Source organism: Dermacentor variabilis, chromosome 1, assembly GCF_050947875.1.
Source record: "Dermacentor variabilis isolate Ectoservices chromosome 1, ASM5094787v1, whole genome shotgun sequence".
NCBI classification, from domain to species: Eukaryota; Metazoa; Arthropoda; class Arachnida; order Ixodida; family Ixodidae; genus Dermacentor; species Dermacentor variabilis.
The window spans coordinates 247,436,295-247,451,769 of NC_134568.1; the positions used below are offsets into that span (position 1 = coordinate 247,436,295).

Here is a 15,475-nt window from a genome sequence, read left to right on the forward strand (position 1 = left end):
TAGAATCCCATAATTTAGTTTTGAAAGGGTGCCAGGACTTTGTGTGAGAACAGTTGTTCAGAAAGTGAACGCCTACCACGCACGGCTCTCCAGATGCGAGAAGGATGTTTGTTGAGCGAGTGACACATTGTCATCTAACATTTAGTTGCTTATGTGTCCATACGACGCCGTTTTACGTTTCGGTCTTTTGACTGCGCTTAGGTGATTTCTTGACTTTGTGCGCTACATGTCGTCGTTCCACCTGGTGGCGAAGCGCTTTAAGTCGCTCCAATTCTTCATCCAGATCGGTGTACCTAGACGAATATGTGAGCATTACCATGACCTCTAACATTGTACACCTATTGTTGCCTCTTAGCCAGAGGATAGGCCTTCTCTGAAAACATCTTCCATGGCAGATCTAAAAGTGGCCCCGTTAGTCAATCGAAATGTGTTCCGTAATAAAGGTCTGAACATCCCTTCGATGATAAGGTACACAGGATAGCGATCACTCCCGTGAGTCTCGATATCCGAGAACTCTTTAACACAAGTGGAGAAAGAGGGGGGGGGGGGCAACAGCCAAGGCAAGACTGCTGACGTAGGTCACAACACGTAGGAAAGTGGGCTGCCGTCATTTAAGAGGGAAAGACCGTGGTCTCAGGTGAACGTTGCTAGTCGTTGTCCTGTCGTATTTGTCCTTGTGCTTAGCTTGAGAAGTTGAGGACCACGAACGAACGATGAAACAAAGAATGCTAGGCGTATCGTTAAGAGACAAAAAGGCCGCGTGTTGATTAGAGAGATTAGATATTCTAGTTGACAGTAAGAAGAATAAATGGGAGTTGGGCACCATATGTAATGCATAGGGTAGATAAGGGGTGGTCTAATAGAGCTACAGAACGGTTGCCAAGAGAAGAAAAATTCACCGACGATTACGATAATCCTTAATGCGAAATTTAGTGCAGCTCTATACGTGTTTTCATTTGGCGATATACTGAGGCAAAGAATTTGAGAGACATGTAGCAGAGTCGGCAGTCACGAAAATCTGATCTGCAGGTTAAGTGCGTCGGCTTTGATGCATGACTCAGCGAAAGTTCCAGTGCCGCGTGGCTTCCAGAAAGTACCACAAAATTCGCGTCGTGCATACCATCATATTACAGAACAATCGCAAACTATAACAATCGAAACAAGCGCGAGATCAAGCAAACCGAACAAGAGCGAGCGAGAGCTGACGCGAGCAGACGACAGTACGAGACGAGCGGTCTGACTACGAGACCAGATACGAGTACGCATCGAGCGGTCGGGCGGGTCCGCATGATACCGGTTACCCGCGCGCACGTCACTGAAGGGGCTGCTCTCATTGGTCTCCGCCGTTCGCGGCTCGCGTTTTTCGTGTCCCGCTCCGCGTTCGCACTTTCATCTTTCCCTGTGCTCATTCGCTCGGTTACGCCGCCGACGCCGTCACCATCGCCGACGCCGACGCTCGCCGCAGGAACGGGCGCCTAAAGACCCAGCCGCTGGCACGCGTCGGCAAGCTTCGGTACGCGCCAATGCGTCAAAAGCGTCAAAAGCGCCGGTCGGGAACAGGGCGAAGCGTGTCGACGCGCAGAGATTTTGTCGACTGCCGATGCTAGAAGTTCGCCGACGCGTGGTGACACTTCACCGGCGTGCACCAGAGACTGCGATGCGTCACCGGCGCCAACCAATCGGCGGCTGCGAGGCCTCCGGCTGCTATGCCTATGATGGCCGCCAATGCGAAGACGCCGGCACCAACGATCGTCCGAGTTCTTTGGATGCACGCCGCGCGCGACAGTGTTGTGATAGTAGGCTGACGACGACATGACCGACGACCTTGGGTAGTGTCAGTGCGATGTGAACCCGAACCTACTTCGAACGACGCCGACAAATTCAATCTGCCCACTGGGTTCCGCCGGTGTCAGTGCGATCGTCTGCTAAAACATCCATCCGATTCACGATTTCCGCAACATCTGTGCTTGGTGCATGTGTATTTTGTCGTGCTCGAAACGAATGGAAGCATGCTTCCGAACTCCGCAGTCTGGATAGCTAGCACTCGCCTACCGCCGATGTTGTTTACGTTACGCATAGACCGAGCGCGTCCATCGAGTTCGTAACTGGCGAGTGAACGAGTCCAGCTGCAAAACTCTGTCGAAAGAAATTAATTTTCAGTTCCGTTTGGTGCTGCAGCGATTTAAGATATGGCACTCTTTACTTCGTGTGGTGTGTGATGTGGTTAATGAACCGTGTGGAACTTCGGGTGGTGAACCGCGGCGTGTATCAGGTGACTCAAGTTTAACGGGCGAGCTCTCCGCTGTTTCCAGTGGGAAAGATAACTTTTGAAAGGGAAAGACACTAGTAGCCCAACAATGGGAAGTACGTACGTCATCAGCCAGGCCGTCCGTTTCAGCTGACAGTGCGCTATTCTATTCTGCATGTGAATCCAGTTCAGTACAAGTTCACAGTACTCCTTCACTTACTTTCTTGAAGTGCACGGGCTAGCTGGGGATAAGTCGCTCGGGCAGGCTCAGAACTCAAGAACGCTGATGCACTGAAGGAAACATGACACAGCGCAGCCATGTTTGAGTCAGTGTGTCCTTATACATGAGCACTGCAAGAAGGAATGATCTGTTTGCAATATCTGCGCCGTGTGCAAAGCATAGGAGGACCTGTATCATGTAAGACCTATGCATGCAGCCACATATACCAGGATTGCTTCGATGCCTGCTTGAGAAGCAGCACATACTGAGTCAATGAAACTGTAATTGGCTTTTCATATCTTTTTGTGTTTATGGAGACAGAAGATGGTGCGAGTGCATTGCGGGGAAGGTGAAAAGGTGTCATCAGTGCATTGTGCAATCGGTATGCTTAAATTGCCCAAATCTCTTCAGCTTCCACTATATTTTTCTCGCTGCGATACTATAAACTGTAGTCAGGAAAAAGAACAACTCAAAACCCAGTTCCTAATGCATCTTCGCAGAATGTGTTTGATTAAGAAAACACTTCCACTACAACATTATGCCGGTGTACAGCATACGCGCTTGAAATAAATACATTATGTAAAGGTGAACGACTGGACCTACAATAACAAACTTTGCAGTAGCACTGCAACAAGTGCTACTGTGAGTATCAACCACAACAAAACTGATGCGTGTCCAACCTACTTCCTCGGTGGCAGCCCTATAAAGACTGTTCGGGCCCTTCCCGTTTTGGGTACAACATTCAGCCCTTCTCTTGAGTTTTCTGCATATGCCACCAGCACTGTACCTAAGGATCGTCGCATTCTTAGGTTTGTGTCCTGTGTCTCCCTTCCCTGTGGGCCTGAGGTTTTCCGAGCGCTCTACACTTCTATCATTCTGCTACAGATTGAGTACCGCTCATCAGTATAGTCCCTGTACCAAACTCACGTCGCTGACAAACTTGATTTGGTTCAGCAGTGGGCAACACGCACCCACTGCTGAACTTTTTGCTGAATTTTTCGGGCGTCGCAAGCTCATGCCAGTCTACGAGGATTGCCTCAAAGCCCTCAAGTGGCACACCCTGCAATACCAGCGCAACATTGCACTAGTCTGTCTATTCTGCAGGCTGCTTGACGGCTCTCTGGACAGCACTCATCTTTCTTCTTCAGTTCGTCTGAACAAGCGGTCAGCACAGCCTGAGCCTCATCACGCCTGTACGGGCCGACACGGCAACATATCTGGCATACAAAGCTTTCTCTCCCCCCCCCCCCCGCCCTCTCCCGCCATTCGGACTCCCCTTCCTTGCGACCGGACTGAATTGGCACTCCTGCGTGTTGTGCACACGTCGACTGTGTGCGTGTGTGTAGTGCTTTGCAATTAAGCAAATTGTGCGCGTGCGTGCGTGTGTGTGTGTGCGTGCGTGTGTGTGTGTGCGTGTGTGTGTGCGTGTGTGTGTGTGTGTGTGTGTGTGTGTGTGTGTGTGTGTGTGTGTGTGTGTGTGTGTGTGTGTGTGTGTGTGTGTGTGTGTGTGTGTGTGTGTGTGTGTGTGTGTGTGTGTGTGTGTGTGTGTGTGTGTGTGTGTGCACGTGGAGGGGGGAGGGTGCCTTCTGCACCATGCAAATTCCTGCTCTATATGGCTGGCTTTCAGACGTTCTAGCGTACAGGCATCAGCCTTTTTTAGTCTTTCGAGCTGTCTAGAGTGCCATGTTACCACTAAGATTATTATTATTATTATTATTATTATTATTATTATTATTATTATTATTATTAGAATCACTACTACAGCCACATTGAATGTGTTGGAGCTAGCATGACACGTAATTCAATATATTTCTGGAGCTTCGTGCGCTCTCACTCTTTTAAAAAAGAGCGCCAATGATGTATGCCTTCTTGATGAAAATGGTGATCTTGTCCTAAACACTGCTTATGACTTTGCAGAACATTTCCTTCTCAGTCTGCAGTGGCACGGTGTGTACGCTGTCAGTCAATGAAGACCTTGTTTTCAAGTGTATGAAGCGCCTCAAACCTTCCCTTTCTTGTGGTACTGATGGTATTCCTTCCACAGTGCTTAACCCTTTCAGGCGCTGTCTACCCAATTCTGTACAGCAAGATAGTGCATCAACAGCAATAGAACTGACGAAAGTAATGACATTTAAAGTGTGTTGCATATATCTTGAAACACTTATTATTGCAACTGTGTTGCAATTATGAATAACGTGCAGAATGTTTTAGCTAAATGAGTGGGAAGGTAAAGGGTTGGGTGTTTTTACTCTGTGTCAGTATGTTGTATGTAGCGGGTTCACTCCTTTCATTGTTTTTCACAATGTCATGCACCAGGACAATTTTCAAGTGGCTGGATAAGTGCTTTTGAAGAAACACGAAATAGTTTATGTTCTCATATTTGATGTTCTTGTAGCGAGTTTTCGCATGGAGTCGAAATTCTGTAAACTTGGCAGAACTCACTAAACAATTGAAAATTCTCAAGTTTTGAATCAACGGGAGAAATTGGTGTCTGAAAGGGTTAAGACGTATGGAAGCATGCATACTTGTTCCCTATTCCCACAAGCATCTTCAATAGTTCCCTAAAGTCTGGTACATTTTCTAGCACTAGGAAGGTAGCATGGACATTGCCCATGCACAAATCGGGTGCTAGACATGCAGTTACTAACTGCCGGCCTGTATCTATCCTCTGCAGTGCGTCAAAAGTATTTGAATCGGTATTGCATTCCTTGCTTTCTGTTAGCGCAGAGAACACTTTAATAAATGAACAGCATGACTTTGTGTGCCGACGACTTTAAACTGTTTGAGACTTTCAACAGTGTTCACCAGTGCATCAACCTCCAAAAGGACATTTTTTCACTCTCAAATTGGTGCAGGAACAAAAAAAGGTACTCTTAAATGCTTCCAATACTATGGCATTAAGTTATATGCGGAAAACACACCATGTGCAATTTTCATGAACCCTTCGGGATGCTCCACTGCCCAGGGTTGATGAAATGAAAGATCTTGGTGTGTACTTCGACAAAACGCTAAGCTTCTCTTCACACAGATAATCACGCAACGTGCCCTTCAGGCTCTTGGAATTGTATGTTGTATATAGGATGATTTCCACTCACCTATTCTGTTTCTGAAATTGTACTCCGCTGTGTGCCTTCCACTACTAGGGTATGCCTCTGTAGGTGGGGTGCAACGTGCAAATCTAATTCCATCCTCATTGAACGTGCCCAGAATAAATTGATATCTATCTTCCAGCACCACTTTTGCCATTCTTGCGACCATAGTTCAGCCTTCTCAACTATACTTCAAATTTCACCTTTAGACTCAAGACTTAATTAATCAGACCGTTTGTTCAAGTATAATGTGGTCCATGGCATTATACATACTCCAAAGCTTCTTGATCATATGCAATTGTTCGTGCCGCAACAGTATACCAGGCAGCAATCCGCATTCTTTGCCTGGCCTTGTTGCACTAAAGACTGGGCTATATATGACTCGACTCCAAGAAACATGTAATAAGAATTGTGCCTGTATTGACATACTTCAGAGTTCATTTCCTGTGTTTCCTGTATCTGTAGATAATCATGTATGAGTAACTCCCTTTTACCCTTCCTCGTTTTCGTTTTCCCTATTTGTTACTCTGTCTCGCATTGTTTTGTCTACCACATTCATGTTTTCTGTACATTTTTCTCACATATTGCTTTTTAAGTTCACCAATACGAAGGCTCTCTAGCTGTTCCTGGGCCCTATAATAAACATTTGATTGATTGATTATTGTAGTATAAAATCGTGCTTTTTAACTATGTACTAGTATATTATTTCAGTGCAGTAGCTTTCATGCAATTAAAAAAGAAGGCATGAATTAAGAAAAATGCAATAAAAATGCTATGTGCCTGATCATATGCATTGAGCTATTAGTTTCTTCCGAGTTTTAATAACGCTTAGCGACTGTATCCAGTGCTGTGCAATAAAATAATATGCCACAGCAATTATTACGTGCCTCACACAACAAATTCAATGTCTTTCTCAGTCAAAACAGCATAGTAGGCTGAAAATAATAAACTGGTATTTTTTTGTGTGGTGACTTGAAGTGTATAAATTGTGAAAAATATCCTGTTTATATATATATCTATATCTATATATATATATATATATATATATATATATATATATATATATATATATATATATATATATATATATATATATATAATGAAATGAGCTGCCCCCATACATCCGAATAAGTGCTCCTATAGTATGACTTGGCAAAGGGCAACGAAAGACACCTATAGAAACCCTCAGATTCTCAATCTTGTATTATGTGACGGTATGTCATGGTCATTAATGTCGAGAAAGACAGGCTTAACATGTTGAAACCAGATACAATAGAACAATGCCTTTACACATGAATATTTTTTTAGCAATGCACTCAATGTGAAGGCCTCCCGATGTGGTGTTGATTGCTTCAAAACAACCTATAATAATAAATGAAGTGCTCCATGGGCAAGATTTGACAGAATCAAGACAAGCTACGAATTATGTAAATTTTCGCCATTCTAGATGTTTTCTGTGAGTGCTGCAGGTGCTGTAATTCGTTTTTGCTGATTTTCTCAGAACCCACTTTTTCGCGTTTCTTGCATGCACCAACAAGCATAATTATATTCACACGGATACTTTTTATCTGTATCCGGTGACCGTATTTCACCGGCTAACAAATGTTAAACGTTATCGCTCGGTGCACGGCGCGCCTTCAAGTATCGGAAGTTTCGCGAATGTTATCGATGATCCTGTATGTTGTCTGTTGTCGACGAACCTTGCAAATCTGACTGCATACACGACACGAATTGTGTTGTAGTTTCTGAACGGCGCGCGGGCACCAGTGAATACGCTGGAACTTTCGAGGACTGATATATGACCCGCAGATGTGATTTTCGATGGTCGCCGACTTTGCTCGCCGCTATAGTTGCGAAGTTGCGAATGAATGTTGCGTTTCCTGGCCACAAGCTTTCCTAATGAAGAGTTAAATTATTAACTCCCAGTTATCGCTCTGCATGATTTTTCACCGTCGCTACTACGTGACAATATTTCTAACACAGACTTTTCAGTGATACGTTGCACGCCTAATGCTTACGTAGTTTGCTGCCCAATGAGCTACCAAAAAATGAAATCGTACGACAGCTTTTGATACGATATGGCATGGTCGCGCAGGTGTTTGCAGAGCTATCTTGTAGAGAGACACGCGCGAGCGCGAGCGCTGATGTCAATATTTTGTGCACTATTGTTACTTCAAAGGTAGAAAGAAACTGTTGCGGCAGGCGTGCATTCATTAATCAAACGTGTTTTTCATATCTAAAAGAGCATGCAGATCACTAACTTATTGTTTCAAGCTTAGTTTACAGCAGGCTTTTTAGGTCGGACTTGGACGGTTGAAGACAATTAAAATAATCCAGCAACAGTGCGCGGCAGCCTAGGAGCGAGCGTCGGCACGCGTCAGAGCTTCTGCCCAGTGATTGCGTCGCCCGTTTCCTCCAACCGACGGGAAGCGACGCGTTCTCTTGTCGGCTCATGCCGAAGCGTGCCGACGCATGCCAGTGGTTGGGCCTTAACAGCTGCGCTCTAAAATGCAGTCGCGGACGGCAAAGAACTAGGGGGTGTGATAAAATTAAGAAATTTGAAGCCATAAAATGCTGCCACAAGACAACTGTAATTGGAGGTCGTTGGGAGAGGCCTTCGTCCTGCAGTGGACTTATTTATTAGGCTGATGTTGATGGTGATGAGGATGATGATGATTTCTCTTCCACGCCAAGTTCAGTCGCTGGGTATGTGGCATTTGCTATGTGCCAATCATCAATAAACCTCTTTGATGCCAACGTGGGTCACAGGCAGGGGCGTAGCCAGGGGGGGGGCTTATTGGGCTTCAGCCCCCCCCCCCCCGAAACCTTTTCGTGCTGTCATGCACCGCCGACCAAAACAATTCCAGGCGCCTGAAATCATGCTGAATTTTGTCTAGAATGTCTTTTTCGCGCTCGAAAAGACATTTCACTGCGAACATTGCGAAATCGGGCTGGATTTCGCGGCAACGCCCATGCACCGGGAGTAACATAACGCCCAAGCAGCCCCATCCGAGGACAAAGTTTCAAGGGCGTTTTTGATGGCGAGCGGGCTCGTCGCGGCCTCTAGCGGAGGCCGCGGAATCTACAGAGCGCATGGATTTTAATTCCGAAACTTTATGGGTATAAAGTTCTCATAAACTTTTGATGCGAAGTGTGCACTGACATTTCCAAAGCCGTGCTTTCGATATTCAATCCAGGAACTTTGTGGAATTAATGTTGTTATAAACATTTGACGCCAAAGGTGCATTGGCTTTTCTAATGTCGTAAATCAATCACACAATTGGACAAGCCAGGCAGACAACCAGACTATCAGACGGATCAGACAAGTTGACAAAGCACGCAGCGATGTCGGATGAGACGAAGCGTTGTGGTGGTAAATTTTTGCCATTATGGTCACGGAAAAGAATATCAACATTTTTTGCACCTGCGCCAAGCACCTATGTCAAGACACTAAAGCCAGCAAAGGTAACTACGCTCTTATTTATATTTCTACTTTGACTTTTATTAGCGAGGACACATTGAGGCTCTTCAATTATTTTTCTCGCTACCCGCAGGCTGCCGGAGCCAGCCAGAGCGCATGCTTTTCTCTTGTTGTCCCGAACACCGCGCGGCGCACTTCACTGCGCGTTTGTTTTTCTCTGGCCGAGTTGATTTTCGGCTGGCAGAGTTTTGGACGCTTTCTGGCTAGCAGACAAGAAAAAAAAAGGAATGGTCGCTCACTGCCATCACTGCGGGGACGGGTTGCAACGCGTTCGCTTGAGCGCAACCTCTCCGCAAAATTTTGTCTCGCCGGTGTAGGATACTGAGTAGTATGCGTATGGTTCTCTGTGGGCCAAGCGTCTCACCTTTTCTTCGACATTCATTTGGTAGCCACATTAGGTGCCCAAAGTAGGCATTCGATTGTGGCCAACATGCTTTCCTTTGCTTTATTCCGTGCCCCGCTTCACAGGAAAGAAAGACATTGTTGCGGCGCCACAAATTATCGCATGGTGAAAGTTCGATTTTGTTATTTCTTCTTCTTTTGCGAAAAGTAATGGGCCAAGGGGCGCTTCAGTTGCCGGATACTCTTACTATATTATTGCGATAGCAATTATATGGACACTCCAGGCGCATTCCTGCCACCGCCGTCGCCCTTATGTTCCGTATAAGGTTCAAGGGTGATAACATCGTGACCGCGCGCCGCATGCTGTATGTGCAAGTGAAAGCGTAAGGGGGCGGGGTGGCATGGGTGAGCCGAAGATGGTGCCGAAGATGGTGGCTCAGTCTTGTGTGCGCAAGGGAGAAAAGCGGGGAGGAAGGCGCCGCCTCCTGTCGCGCGCGATACATCAGGGGGAGTGGAGGGAGGGGGTGCTGTGATCTGTGAATCTGTGGTTGCGCAACATGTTTATTTGCCTTATTTGGCGCATTATATACAGTGACTTTTTCTTGGATACGTAGATTTATTGGAGACTTATACATATATTTAAATATCTCGTTGCGAGGTTTTGTGTATTCGTGCAGTAAACTTTGTTTCCAGTGACATTTTATGCCCTTTATAAAGCTATATCTGCGCATTTGTATATTCCATTGTTTCTTCGCATTTCTAATGTACGAGGCCGAGTCAAATGAAAGCGAGCCAACCCACCCCGCGCAATAATGGTTCGGTTCATTATCTGCGAGGCATGCGCGCAGCACACACGCATCACTCATTTACAAAAGTGACACGCAGGTGTGAGGATGAAGGTTCTTTAATGCTTTCATAAACTTGGTTGAACATGGTTGCGTGACCTAATGTACGCTCTAAAAGTTGAACAGAGTGATGTCGTGAGGTTTTTGACAGCTGAAGGTGTTTCCCCAACATAGATTAGTCGCCGTATTGCTGCTGTGTACGTTGAACATTGCATTTCATTGGCCACTGTGAAGCGTTGGAGCAAACAGTTCAAAGAAGGACGTGAAAGCTGCAAAGACGATCCAAGAGCGGGCGAAAGCCACCGTGCAATCACGCCCAACACAACCGCAAAGGTTGACGGGCTGATTAGACAAGAACGGAGGATGAGCATCGATGAATTGGCAGGGTGTGTGAACATCAGTCAGGGTTCGGGTCACACCATAATTCATGAACATCTCAGTTATCGGCTATTGTGTGCGCAATAAATGCCCAAGATTTTGGACCACCGGCAGAAGAAAGAGAGGTTCGGAGAGGCTTGATTCATCTGATCCGGTATCACAATGAGGGTGACGACTTCTTGTCTGCAATTGGGATCGGGGACCAAATCATGGTGTCACTACAACGAGCCTGAAACACGACGGCAAAGCTTACAATGGAAACATTCGAATTCGGCACCCCTAATGAAAGCAAAGGCCGTCATTTCTGCCGCAAAGGTGTTGTTGAGTTTTTTTTTTTAGATTTGCTAAACCTGAAGCTAAACCTGAAAAGACTATCAATCGCTTTTGATATTGTGAAACGCCGGATCGGCGGCTTGTCGCAATCAAAAACAAACAAAGTGGAAAATTCAAGAATTGGGTCATCTTGCTCCATGACAATGCCCCTCCCCACGTCGCTGATGTGGTCAACACAAAACTGGCAAAGTTCAAGTGGGGAATGCTGCAAAATCGGCCATACAGCCCAGACCTGTCGCCTTGCGACTTGTACATTTTGGGGCATATGAAAAAAAAAACAGCTCAAGGGAACTAGATTCGTGTCGGGCGATGACGTGAAAGAGTCAGTTACAGAAATTTTGAAGCAGCAACCCAAGGAGTTTTATGAGACAAGAATCACGCGATTCGTTAGTCAGTGGGACAAACGACTAGATGTTCATGGAGACTACTTTTAAATAAAGTATCCCGTTTGTCATATATTCGCATTGGCTTACTTTCATTTGACTCGGCCTCTTATATTTTGCAGAGCTGCTTTTTATATGTGCTCTCTGTTGCGACTACAATTTCGGTTGAATTACTCGCAATAAACGACCGGTGACAGCTGCTCCTGCGCACTACATTGTAACAAAGGACATCATTGAGATTTTCCCTCGCCGTTGCATATGTACAAATATGTAAACAAAGTTCTTGAATGACAAAATTTCATTATAATATTTGTCCTCAACTTGTTCATTTCTTGGCCTTTACATTTTTCATATCAGCGGCATGCACTGCTTTGCTGGTTTCAAACTGATATTGTTTTAAAGTTCATGCGATATTTCCTTTACTTATTAAATAGACAGAAAACATGGAAGCATTGATATCAGTTATTCGGGCACAATTTTTGAGGCATACGAGTACATTCTTTGACTAAAAAAATACATATTTGACTTGTCTTGACTGTGCGTAGCGTTCAAGAATTCGTTTGCAGCACCTTTGGCAATTGCAATGCAGTTATTCATGTATTTGATCCCTCGACAAATTCGATAAGGTAGAGGCCGAGCTGCAACGTGAGCCACCCCCCCCCCCCCCGAACAAAATTTCTGGCTACGCTACTGGCTATATGCCACCTTTTAATGACAAAAGAAAGTATTTTACATTTTCTCCGGTGCTGGGCGTAATCGACCCCGCGTCATATATTTCATACAGTCTTGTCTGAATATATATTTGCACACGCGCCTAGTGCGGACTTCGCGGCGGCGCCGCTAGATGGCACAGCTTGTCCAGTGGGAAGCGTGAGAAAGCCGAGCGGCTGCATACACGCCTCATACATCGTCTGAAGTCATCGCATGACGTCATCACATGACGCTCTGTTTGTGTCACCCAGCAACGGGCAACCAGCGCCCTGCGGCTCCGTGCTCCTCGCTGTCGCAGCGCGCTGGATGCCCGCCACTGGGTGACGTAGTGGAACGTCGTTTCGAGGGCTGCGGCTTTGCGTTCACTGCAGCCTCCCAGTTTCGGTTTCGCGAATTGATGACCGAAATTCGTCGTGCGACAGTTCCGCGGGTAAGCGCATTTTCTCAGATTAAGAAGTTGATTTGGCTTGCACGGAGTTTGCTTGAATTTTCCGATTACGATGAGCTCGCTGAAACTAAAGGTTTCGAAGTTAATTAACAGAATGTTTGTTAATTAGCTACTAATTGCCACATCTCACGCGTCACTCCGTGGTCGGCACCGCTAACATTAGCGGTGCCGACCCCGGAGTCTCCGAAGGAACCGTCCTTTAATTTCAGAACGGCTATTTTGAATTATTACTTAACGTCTTTGTTGAAACACCTTGTATAGCTAGCTAACGAGCTTTTGTAGACAAGTAGACAGCAGTACATCACAAGGTTATACAAAGTCATAGATGACTATGACGTCAAGTGTGCCAACCTCCGAAGCTAGTTTATCTCTAATTCGAATTAGAAAATTCTCTAGATTTCCCTAGATTCTTGCAAAACGTGGTTGTGCAGTTAGTCAATGCGATTTCTGTCATAATAAATGTTTGTTTATTTTATGCACATAGACTGGGAATTTTATAGTTGAAATCAATTTTTAAGCTCGTTCGAAAATGATCAAATAATGAAGTCATCGGATTCAAGCTGAAATGCTGTTACATTGAAAGTTTTTATACTAGCATCACAGCCTCCTGCACGATGGCATATTCACAGGAGACACCAGCACGCATATACTTTGTTGTTGTTCAAAGTTGTTTTCCATCAAGAGCAAAATGGGAACTTTAAATGTAACTTTGTTTGAACTGTAAGGAAAACGGGCGCCGAACAGTCCCTTACGGAATGTAACAGTATAAAAACAGTGCGCTACTTCATAACAGTAATGTGAAAGATGTCACCATTTTTTTTTTTGCATGCCGTGAACTTTCTTAGCACCACCACACTCGCGCACATTCGCGTAATTTGCAGCGAAGCACGAAGACACGCGGAAAATTGTTATTTTTCCTCCAAAACGAAAACTCGCCCAATCACATGAGGTCTTTGTGAAAGGTTGTTTAGCATGACAACCGCAGTGGACTCGGCGCTAGGTAGGTGTCCGTTCACGCCAAGATTTGCACGTGCTGCTTTATTTGGGCGAGCGTTGTAACATGCGTTTGTTTTACCGGTTACAGATAAATATTTCGCTCAGAGTGCACAAATGTCGACGACACAGCTAGAGGTACGAAAGGCAAAATCTGATTAGAAGTACTTCGTTACAGGGGCGAGGGAATTCACAGCCTATCGTTTACTTGGCGAGATGCGTTCACCTCCTGCGCTGCTGCACAATCAAAATCATAGTTCGTGTGCTAATGCGAAGGCAATTTTAAGTAACTAAAATCAAAACACACTGTTCTGTGAGCAGCTTTACCGTTTCAATGTCCTAGAGCAAGATTTTCCTATATATGCGGACAAATTTCCTCATTTGCCGAAACAAAGCTGAAAATCCCTAGATCTAAGGAAAATTTCCTAAATTTGGCACCCCTGTATTTAACATACAGGGTTGCCAAATTCAGGACCGAAGTTCATTCGTAATATAATTATGGCATCATGAAATAACAGAAATTCATACTATACGCATTACAAAACGAGAACAAGGTAAAAGCGGGAGCCAGCGTTTCGAAAGTGGACTTGTCTTTTTCAAGGCAACAAATGCTTTCCTCGGCACAGTATATAAAGGTAGGGTTATTCTAAAGGGGAGAGGGGGTAAGGCTCCTTGCTCACCCGCCTTATCCCTCTCACCTTTAGAAGAACGGAAGCTCAGATTGGCGAAGGTTCATACGGGGCGAGATATGCTGCGTAAGCTTATTGCCTGCTGTATGTTGCCTGCGAAACATACGTGCAGCCGTGAAATTTGTCCAAGTCTACGTCGAGGACCGCTATACAAAACCTGCACAACTGACAAGCAATGAAAGTTGTGCGTTCGGGCTTCTGCCCTTGATTACAGCAGTGCCAACTGAACCCCAATTGGCTGTGGCAGGCCAGTTTTGTTATGCTGTTCGCAGCGACGTCAATTCCACGTGGCTGCAACGTCACCCTCGCGTGCCAGTAATTTCGCTGGCACCTATTCCGTCCGCGTGACCACCGAATGCCCGCGCCACCACCGAATTGTAAAACGTGATGATGCTGTCTATACTTTTCACCATACCGATTCAAGCAGCGCCGCATATTAAAGACAGCGAAAAGCCGGTGCAATGAAAGTGTTGGCGTTGAAGGCTTTGGGCATAAGCCCAAATAATCAGTATTATGCTTTCTTAGCGATGATGAACGTCATAACGTACAAAAATTATGAATCAGCTATTTAGCTAAAGAATGATCAATCTCTTGTTCAATTATGGTTTTCGATTCCGAATCTAAGCCCGTATTCACGAAAAACTTCTTACGCTATAATTGTTCGTAAGAGAAGTTTTCAGACAATCCTGAGGGGGCACGCCACCCCACCGAGCGTGGTCATGACGCCGACTTTGTTTGCGCAGGTGCTGCTGCTATCGTCAATCACCTCGGCTGCCTTTATCGGTGGAACCTGCCCTTCCTCATCTTTTGCTCGCAACTGGAATGACATCGCCTGCCAACTTTCGCTGCTTCGGACGAAGAAGCCAATTCAGCCTCAAGCCCGCCACTTCTAGCCCCAACTGAGCTTTCCGCCTGGCCACAGCGAGCAACTTCCTGCGCGGGAAACTCCCTACTTCTACTTAAGCAGCCTCCGTCTTGGAACCACTTGGGGCACGCCACCGCACCGAGCGTGGTCGTGACGCCGACTTTGCTTGCGCAGGTTAGTTACCTACCTTGTGCAAGATGTGTACGTTCTAGTGACCGAAGGTTTATCGCGGTGTCGTGCCCCTCTGACACATTTGATGCCACAAGGAAAATTTTGTGTCACTCGCTTTGTTCATTATGTGTGAATGCTCACTCACTTTTCTTTAACTAGCCCTTTTTGGGGACATTGAACTTAACCCCAGTCCTGTTAATGACATTCCCACTCCGGTATCCCTTGAATCCATTGCTAGCGCCCGATCCCGTTTAGAAACCTCTAAGAACACCGTTCTGT

At 45.7% G+C, this 15,475-nt stretch overlaps 1 long non-coding RNA gene across 3 annotated transcripts in view; it reads left to right on the forward strand.

Moving 5' to 3' along the window:
• The window catches only part of LOC142573219 (uncharacterized), a 128,971-nt gene that overhangs the window by 85,060 nt on the left and 28,436 nt on the right, over nt 1-15,475 (forward strand). For all 3 annotated transcript variants that reach the window (XR_012826252.1, XR_012826254.1, XR_012826255.1), the window contains exon 2: nt 14,904-15,199. This is a non-coding gene — a long non-coding RNA (uncharacterized LOC142573219). The remainder of the gene's footprint in view (nt 1-14,903; nt 15,200-15,475) is intronic.